Raw genomic sequence first — 9,934 nt, forward strand, 5'->3', positions numbered from 1 at the left:
TGGTGAAATGAGAGTGATGGACCCTTTAGTCATATTTATAAACCAAATCTTACTATTATCCAACATATAACATGTTACTAATCTCCCAACATTAGTGAATAAAATAATCAAAGAAAGGCAAGGGGTGGGTCACCCATTGTGACCGTTAAAGTGAGGGGGGTATGGTTGGGGTGTAATGGAATGATAATTATCTAGTTAGTTTTAGTTAGGATTTTAGTTAGGTTAGTAGTGTGTTAACTAATATAAAGGGTGTTAGGGTGTTCGGGGACCCTAACTAGCTCAGAAAAGTAAAAACTATGTGTTTGGCAATATTTTTATGTTCCGGGTAAAGTCCGGTTGTTCGGTTGGATGTTGATCCGTTAAAGTGCTAAATAAAGATTTTAAGTGTCTTTTATATTGTTTTAGTGACACATTAAATTTCCCAACACTTTGGAAAGTGTCTAGGACTATTTTACCAAGGTTTTACACTTTACTAGAATTGTTAAATGCTGAATTCTTGTATTTAGTGCGGAATTTTGCACTTTAAGTATGTTTTAGGCACTTCCGGTCACTATAACTATCACCTAGTGACACAGTTCTATGGTCCTCACCTCCCTACACTCCCTACTATTGTAGTGATCTATTCCTGGCTCATACTGGCTTCAAAAGCAATGTCTGTCTAGTGCTGGCAATGTCAGCATGTTTATTGGGTTATCCGCCCACAGTTCTATGGACCTTCAACTGGCGTGACGCGTAAGCTATAACTTTCTGGCGCTGCATCAACACGCAACCCAAACCATGACGCGAGGCGTCACAATATACCACGAAATCATCTGTTCCCTCTGGTAGCGATAAAATCGGTGCATTACAAAGCTTGATCTTTAACAACTAGAACGCTTCTTATTGTTTGATTCCCCAATCAAACTTCTTATCCTTCTGCGTGAGGGAAGTCAAAAGTTGAGCGATCTTTGAAAATCCTCAATGAACCTTCGATAGTAGCCAGCCAATCCTAAGAATTGTCGAATCTCGGTGGGCGTCTTTGGAGTCTCCCAATCCTTTATCGCCTCGATCTTTGTGGGATCCACATGGATTCCATCTCCATTAACCACATGTCCAAGGAATTGGACTTCGCGTAGCCAAAACTCGCACTTCGAGAACTTGGCATACAACTTTTCCTTTTTAAGTAGCTCCAAAATGGCTCTTAAATGTTGTTCATGCTCGTCCTTCGTCTTTGAGTAGATCAAGATATCGTCTATGAACACAATCACAAACTTGTCGAGGTACGGCTTACAACCTCTGTTCATCAAATCCATAAAAACAGCTGGCGCGTTTGTCAACCCAAACGGCATAACCAGGAACTCGTAATGTCCATATCGAGTTCTAAAAGCAGTCTTGGGAATACTTTCCTCTTGTATTCTCAGCTGATGATAACCTGATCGCAAATCAATCTTCGAGTAGAAACTTGAACCTTGCAGCTGATCGAACATCATCAATCCTTGGCAGGGGATATCTATTCTTGATCGTCAACTTGTTCAACTCTCGGTAGTCGATGCACATAAGGAAACTACCATCCTTTTTCTTAACAAACAAAACTGGAGCTCCCCAAGGCGAGAAGCTTGGTCTGATGAATCCCTTGTCTAGCAACTCTTGAAGTTGTGTTGACAACTCCTGCATCTCTGAAGGGGCAAGTCGATAAGGTGCCTTAGTCACAGGCGCGACGCCTAGAACTAAGTCAATGTGGAACTCCACTTTCCTTTGGGGTGGCAATCCCGACAAGTCTTCTGGGAAAACTTCAGGATATTCCTTTTCCACTGGAATGTCTTCGATCTTCGGCTCAGCAGCTTCTTTATCCACGATGTGTGCCAAGAAGGCAACACATCCCTTCTGTAAACACTTTCGAGCTTTCAGACAGCTGATGATTCTCAGAGGCGTATCGCGCTTCTCTCCGTGAACCACGATCGTCTCTCCATCTTTTGTTGGGATGCGAATGATCTTTTCATGACAAACAATCTCGGCCTTGTTGCTTGACAACCAATCCATCCCTACTACCATGTCGAAGCTTCCCAACTCAACTGGTAGTAGATCCAAAGTGAACTCACGCTCTCCCAGCTCGATTACACAACCTCTGACAACTTCATTCGCCTCGACTAGCTTTCCATTAGCCAGTTCAATTGAGTACGGAACATCTAACTTACTAACAGTTAACCCAAGCATACTCTTAAATTCTAATGACATAAAGCTATAGTCGACACCAGTATCAAACAGAACAGATGCAAAGCGTTGATTTATAGGGAACGTACCAGTGACAACGTTGGGATCCTGGCGTGCTTCCCTCGCTCCTATGTTAAACACTCTTCCACGGGCTTGATTCAGCTTTGGGCATTCCTTCTTAAAGTGCCCGACTTCTCCACAGTTGAAGCATCCTGGTCCTCGACCATTCCCATTTCCATTTCCATTTTCGTCCCGATTTCCGTCTGCACCTCGGTTTCCAGCTTGATTTGCAACATTCCCACGATTACAAGTTCCTCCATTATTCCCTTGCGGCCGGTTTCCATTACCATCGCGGTTATTGTTACCAAAACCCCTTCAGCCACCCTGGCCTGAACCAACCCAACAAGTATCCTTCAAGTGGCTAATTTTCCCACAAGTTTCACATTTTCTATTTCTGCACTAACCATCATGATGATACTGGCATAATCCACACTTGGGCAGTGTGCCCATGTAACCTTCCCTTTATTTTCAACACCGGTTGCTGCTCTGGCCGGCGTGCTCGATTCACCCTTCTTGTTCACGTTGCTTGTACCCTGCTTGAAGTTCGAAAATTTCCTCTTGTTATCACCAGACGACTCCACGTGAGTCTTTTTCTTCTTCTGCTCAGAATTCGAGAACTTGTTCAAGCGAATGGCTTCCTCAGTAAGAGCTACACTGAGATCAATGGCTTCTGTGATGGTTGCGGGCTTGAAAGTAGTAACCATGCTCATGATCTGAGGTGCCAATCCCCAGATAAAGCGCTCGATACGTTTGAACTCCGGTGTAACCATGTATGGCACTACATGGGACAAATCGTGGAATCTCTGAACATACTCCGCAATCTTGGGACCTTCCATTTTTAGGTGCCAGAACTCAGTCTCCAGCTTCTGAATTTCAGCACGTGAGCAGTACTTCCTTCTCATGAGCTCCTTCAGCTCATTCCATGACATCGCATAAGCAACAGCTTCACCAAGAGTTTGCACTTGCAGGTTCCACCAAGATAGGGCTCCATCCAGAAATAGCCCTGAGATGTAGGTCACTAGTTGCTCGGGAGCACACTTGCTCATTCTAAGAACAGACTCAATCTTCTCAGCGCATCTAACAAACGCAACAGCACCTCCTGTGTCGTCAAAATTCACGGGCTTGCAATCGAGAAATTGCTTGTAAGTGCACCCTGCACATACGTTAGGATTTACAAATGGTATTAGCGAACGTGCTAAAAATATCCAAATGTATCATAGTATATCTCAAACGACTTAACATTACCATTAGGTGGATTGTTATTGTCGTGGTTATGCGAGATATTTCCACTCGTTTATGCATGAGCAGCAGCATATTGCGCGATAGCTGCTGCAATGATCCCTTGGAGTTCTGCCTCATTAGTGGCCATGCGCGGATCACGTCTTGGTGGCATCTTCTAAAAGATGTTTCACGTTGGTCAGGTCATAGTAAGTAAATAGTATACGTATGTAATAACATTCATCAAGCACATAACATCTCATGTTACAAATTAATCAAGCACATAACATCTCATGTTAAAAAAATTAGAACAATAAATCCAACATCACATATAATGAGAATACTGCGATTGCGCTATCATAAATCAAGACCACAATATTGTTTACAAGCTTTGTAACTGTATCGTACATCAAAAGTGATTAAGGGCCACATCGCCCTTGTCTGATCTGTCTAGTCAACTACAACAACAATAAAAAACTAAACATCAAAAGTCATATCATCCAAATGCGGTCTTCAAAAGCTGTGTAATCGGCACAATCGCGGTCCTCTCACCAAAAGTCTACCTGCGTCGAATCAAAATGCCTATGCTGATGGCGGAGGAGGAGGAGGAGGAGGAGGAACATGAGAGTAAAGTAAGCGACGCCTATGTAACCAATCCTCCTCTAAAGCACAACTGACACGTAGCATATATGCTATCTGCTGCTCAGAAGTCATGAAGCGAACATCTGAGTCGGGTGAAAGTGGACGTGGTGTGTGCGGTGCTGCAAATGGGGTCAGACAATGACACGGTGGTCGCTGAGCTCTCTCCAACTCCTGTACACGATGCGTCAATGCCTCCTGCCGCATCATCAAAGATGTGAGTATGTCCTCTGTGGAATACCCAACATGGTATGGGTGATATGGATCAGACAGTGGCATGATAGGGGGCGTAGTCTATAGAAATGGCTCGCTCGATGGAGTGAAGGATGGTGCAGTAGATGGTGCAACATGGGGAAACTGTGATGTGAATGGAAAAGGTGATGACAGCATGGGTGGAGCATAAACAGGCGGCTGCCTGGATGACCCCTCTCCAGGACGCGGTGGCGGTATGTCCTGAAGGAACGTAACAGGAAGATCTGTGCGATGAGCATCCGTGGTGTCTGGGGGAAACAGTGGGATATCAGTGGGTGCAGAAATGGGTGCTGAAACGGGGGCTACTGGAGGTGTAACAGGTAACACAAATGGTGGGTAATCGTCATCGCCATCGATCCACCCGTTACAGGTGTCGGCGTAACGTGGATCTACATGAGCAGCAAAAGGTGCACGGTCGAACAGCACCGGCACAGGATCATGAAATGGTGCAACAACAGGATCCTCTATCAAGAGTGGAGCGTCAACAGGAGCGTCAGCAACAGGATCATCCACCAACGGTGGAGCAACAACAGGATGATCAGCAATGGGTATATCATCAACATAGGGTGCAATGGCTGGTGCATCATCATGAACTGGGTCATGCTCTAATGCAGGATCAGGAGCAACGACTGGATCAGGGGCCACGATAGGCTCCGGGTCAACAAAATCCATATCAAAATCAGCGGGATCATCAAACAAAGGATCGATAGGGGCTACAGGCTCCTGTAGGGGTTGGTCTAAGTGAATGAACTCGATATCCTGGTCAGGATCAAAACCAGGGGGAAAGACAGGATCAAAATCATCATCAACCTCGTGATCAAACTCAAAGTCGTGTGCGGGAGCAGGTGCAGCTGGTAACGCCATGTCAGGGTCGGCGTCTGAAGAGTGATGTTGCACTCCCTGAGTGTGTAAGGATGCAGATGCCACAGACTCAAGGGAATCTGGGACAGGTGAATCAGCAGGAAGCTCCTCTGCAGGGGCCTCAGCAATGGGTAGGATAACATCAGCAACAATAGGGGCCCCGCCCTCATGGTCAGCCTCAGATGGGTCCTCCTCAAATAGATCAATGTCGTCGTCAGAGACGACATCGAGTGGCAGGCCGAATGTTGGATAAACAGCAAGAGGTATAGGAGCAGGGATCACCGCGAGTGGTAAGTCCCCGGCGGGAAGGCCATCAGCAGGCTCAGCTCCGACGTCAGGCAGCGCAAACGGCTGGAAATCGTCGTCATCGGTATTGGTGGTGTCGGAAGTGTAGACCTCTCGCTCGGATGGAATCTCATCATCTGATACGATCGCCATAGGATCCAAAGTGTCTGAAACTCCCGTGTCTGAGGATGATGACATGATGTCTGTAATACAACCACACATATGCACAAATAATCAACATATAATCAAATAAACATGGTAGTCAGCAATAAGCAAACAAGTATTTCTCCTAGTCTCACTAGACTACCCTCCCAGCCTCTCAGACTGAACCTCCTAGTCTCTCAGACTACTCCCTGGCCTCTAAGACCAAACCTCCCCAATCTCGAAGATTGGCCCCTCAGTCTTTATGACTGAACCATAAATTTTGAAAAAGTGCTTGTACTTTTTGTTTGTAAAAATTGTTTTGTATCGTGGATCTGGACATATAACGTATGCAATGTAAAAATGTTTTCGTGAGAGCCCTAGTGATCATAGTCTAGACTCGAGAAGGAATTCTAGTTCGCTATGATCAATGCTCTGATACCAAGCTATCACACCCTGGCTTTGCGGAAGCGTGAGTTTATTTGGTGTAACTTCTTAATACCATAGCATAATCACAACAATGCTATATGAAAGTAAAACCATGATGTACATCCATTAATTCAAGTTTAAAAAGTAAAACACAACAACATTGTTTAAAAAGTCGACACATGCAACGAATTACAACATGACATAATAAAAATCTTGTTCAACGACATAACGAAAGACATGAATTAAAAACACAGTTTAAGACTTGTGACTCGTCCAGGCAAAAGTCACAATCCCTAAACTCGGAAGACATCATTTCTCCTACGCAGCTTGACGACATAGCATACCTTGCCAGATCCCTAATTTCCTGAAATACATGTAATTTGAAAAGTCAACAAAAAGTTTAGCGAGTTCATGTAAAAGTGAGTATGTTTATAAATCGTTAAAGTACGTCCCAATGTAAAAATGTTCCTGGTATGTAGTAATTAAGGAAAAGAGATCACCACTGGGTTGCAAAGCCACTGGTATGTGTGAAGTGATGCAGGAAAACTCAAACCTAGCAAATTTGTACCGGGCCACGGCTGTAAGACACAGTCACCTCTATGGGTCACCCTGACCTCACGGGTGTGGGGTCGCTACACCCAAATAGATCTATCACTCGTGTGTCCCTCGGTCCTAACAACGAGGATTAATGGCTTTAAGTGTTGTACCCACCACTCACATGATCTGAACGTCCTAACCCTCCTTAAGCTAACCATACCATGTATACAAATGTTCTAAATAATTATACATGTATTTCACCCCCGAAGTTATAAAACTGAAAACAGTTAAGAGAAATGGGGGACATGAACTCACAGAAGTGCGTCCCGTGAAATAGTCGATCCCAACTCAACCTGCTGCGTGACGACCTACACGTACTAATTTCTATTAGACGGACGGCCGTGCCTTGGCTTAAGGTTTAACGTTTTTGGGAAATAGTTAGACAACTATTTCGTATTTACACTTCTTAATTACTTCATAAGTATATTCCTTCCCAAGGATGGGGGTAATAATACATGTGTGATTTATAATTCCGAAAATATATTTTTAAGTCTCACTTGAAAAATATATTTTAATTACTTTGTCTAAAATGTTTTAATCCCAAAATATATATATTTTTCCCAAAAATATTATATTTTATTTCATAAGTTTTTCCAAAATAATATTTTCACAAAATGTACAAATAGGAGTATTTTTCTGAAAAATACATAAGTTACATTTTTAAAGTTCGCGTTGTATTACAATACTTGTATAACTTAAATATTTATTTTGTGAAAGCGTTGGTATTCTTTTGGGAGTCATAATTTCATGATATTTCAAGTTATATTATTTTTCCCTAAAAATAATATATCTAGTTCACAAAATAATCACATAATCACATAAGCGTTTTACTATAGAGTATATATTCTAAATATATATTAATCAAGTTTTATTTACGAAAATTCACCTCCGATACTTGGTAATTTTTGAAATACAACTCATGGCGAAATTTATTTTGAAAACCAAGTTAAAATTATATTTGTAAATATTTGTTAGAAAAATATTTCTAAGTGTTATATTTCTAGAAAAATTTCGCCAGAGTTTCCTCTGTAAATGGAGGTGTCCATGCTTTTACATATCATTTTCTTTTGAAAAATCAATCAGCAATCATCAATCAACAATATTTAATCACTAATCTTGACAAAATAAGACTAAATCATAAACTCATGAACTTGAAAGTTTTGTAAAAATATGTAGTAAATCACTAGCACATTTAGGAGGTCTTGTTATTTTTAAAAATAAGATCAGTTTCTTGAAAACTTTATTTTTAAAGAATTTGATGTTTAACAACTTCTAGTCATAATTTACAAAAATGTTTCCTTGTTAAATTTCTTGCTACACAAGTGTTCACACACTTGTTTACATACTAAAAATGCTTTTAGTTCATACAAGATCCGGGTTTCAACAAAACTAGTATTTTTCACTTGGTTCTTCCGAAAAACCACTTGGGTTGTAACCTTATTTTTCAAGAAAAATTACATTTACTTCAAGTTCAAGGTTTATGAATGGATGGTTTCATCATCCTTCATAACTCTATCATTTACAACTTCTAGTTCATGTTCTTGAACATGATCTAGTATGTCTAGATGATGATCCATCCTACTCTTAATAACAAACAACATCAAATAATCATAACTACACAAGATCTACATGATTTACACACATATCTTCTCTTTATCCACCCTTTAACACTTATGTTCAAGACTTTAGATTATGTTCATTAGAGTTTCTTAACTTTTCATCATTCAACCATCTATTAGCCACTAAAATCAAGAACAAGATGATGTTTTAGAACACTTACTACTAGCACTAGGCTAGGGAAGGAACAAGGCGTAAAAGTGGTGGATAAAAGGAAACTAGAGTGGTTCTTGAACTTCCGAGTGCACCGAGCTTGTTTGTAGGACTCCTTGCTCCTTTGTATGTGTGAGAAATGGTTGAACAAAGGTTGAAGGTGGTGGTACTATGGTGGAAGGTGGCGGTCGTGAGGTGGTGTAGAGGAGAGGAGAGAAAGTTGTTTGCAAGTGTGTTGGTGAAATGAGAGTGATGGACCCCCTTAGTCATATTTATAAACCAAATCTTACTATTATCCAACATATAACATGTTACTAATCTCCCAACAATAGTGAATAAAATAATCAAAGAAAGGCAAGGGGTGGGTCACCTCTTGTGACCGTCAAAGTGAGGGGGGGTATGGTTGGGGTGTAATGGAATGATAATTATCTAGTTAGTTTTTGTTAGGATTTTAGTTAGGTTAGAAGTGTGTTAACTAATATAAAGGGTGTTAGGGTGTTCGAGGACCCTAACTAGCTCAGAAAAGTAAAAACTATGTGTTTGGTAATATTTTTATGTTCGGGGTAAAGTCCGGTTGTTCGGTTGGATGTTGATCCGTTAAAGTGCTAAATAAAGCTTTTAAGTGTCTTTTATATTGTTTTAGTGACACATTAAATTTCCCAACACTTTGGAAAGTGTCTAGGACTATTTTACCAAGTTTTTGCACTTTACTAGTATTGTTAAATGCTAAATTCTTGTATTTAGTGCAGAATTTTGCACTTTAAGTGTGTTTTAGGCACTTCCGGTCACTATAACTATCACCTAGTGACACAGTTCTATGGTCCTCACCTCCCTACACTCCCTACAAGTGTAGTGATCTATTCCTGGCTCATACTGGCCTCAGAAGCAATGTCTGTCTAGTACTGGCAATGTCAGTATGTTTATTAAGTTATCCGCTCACTGTGCTAACTGTGCTTTGTGCATCAAGTTTGTCACTATTGTTTGTGTATAATAAATGGAGTGACAGTGATAAAGTATGATGCATGAGTATGTATGTATCAGAAAACAGAAAGCAGTTTATTCATAATTGTAATCAAGCACAGTAATTAAGCACTAATTAAATATTAATTAGTTTGTACGGATACCTGGATTTGTGAGGATTGTCACATTTCAGGTGCTGCTTTGTGATGATTGATGATATATGCTACACTTAGGATGGACTCGTGCCTTAGCGACTTTAAAACTTGAAAGATAATAGTTGTACTTATTTGACTGTATTAAAACAATAAGTTCATTTATTCAATAAAACAAAATTATTTATCCCATGGTTGTGAAACAATGATTCTGTTACATCACTCCCCGACGTTTTCGCCACATTTTGTTGTTTTACGTGGTCGGGGTGTGACAGTCGTTTCTTGTTTTTCACAATCTCCGCTCCCCCAATACACTTCTTTTCCAATTTAGTCCACAAATATTTTGAATTAGTATAGTTAATCAAGGAAATAATATCGTC

This window comes from Helianthus annuus, chromosome 16 (assembly GCF_002127325.2).
Source record: "Helianthus annuus cultivar XRQ/B chromosome 16, HanXRQr2.0-SUNRISE, whole genome shotgun sequence".
In the NCBI taxonomy this organism is placed as follows: Eukaryota; Viridiplantae; Streptophyta; class Magnoliopsida; order Asterales; family Asteraceae; genus Helianthus; species Helianthus annuus.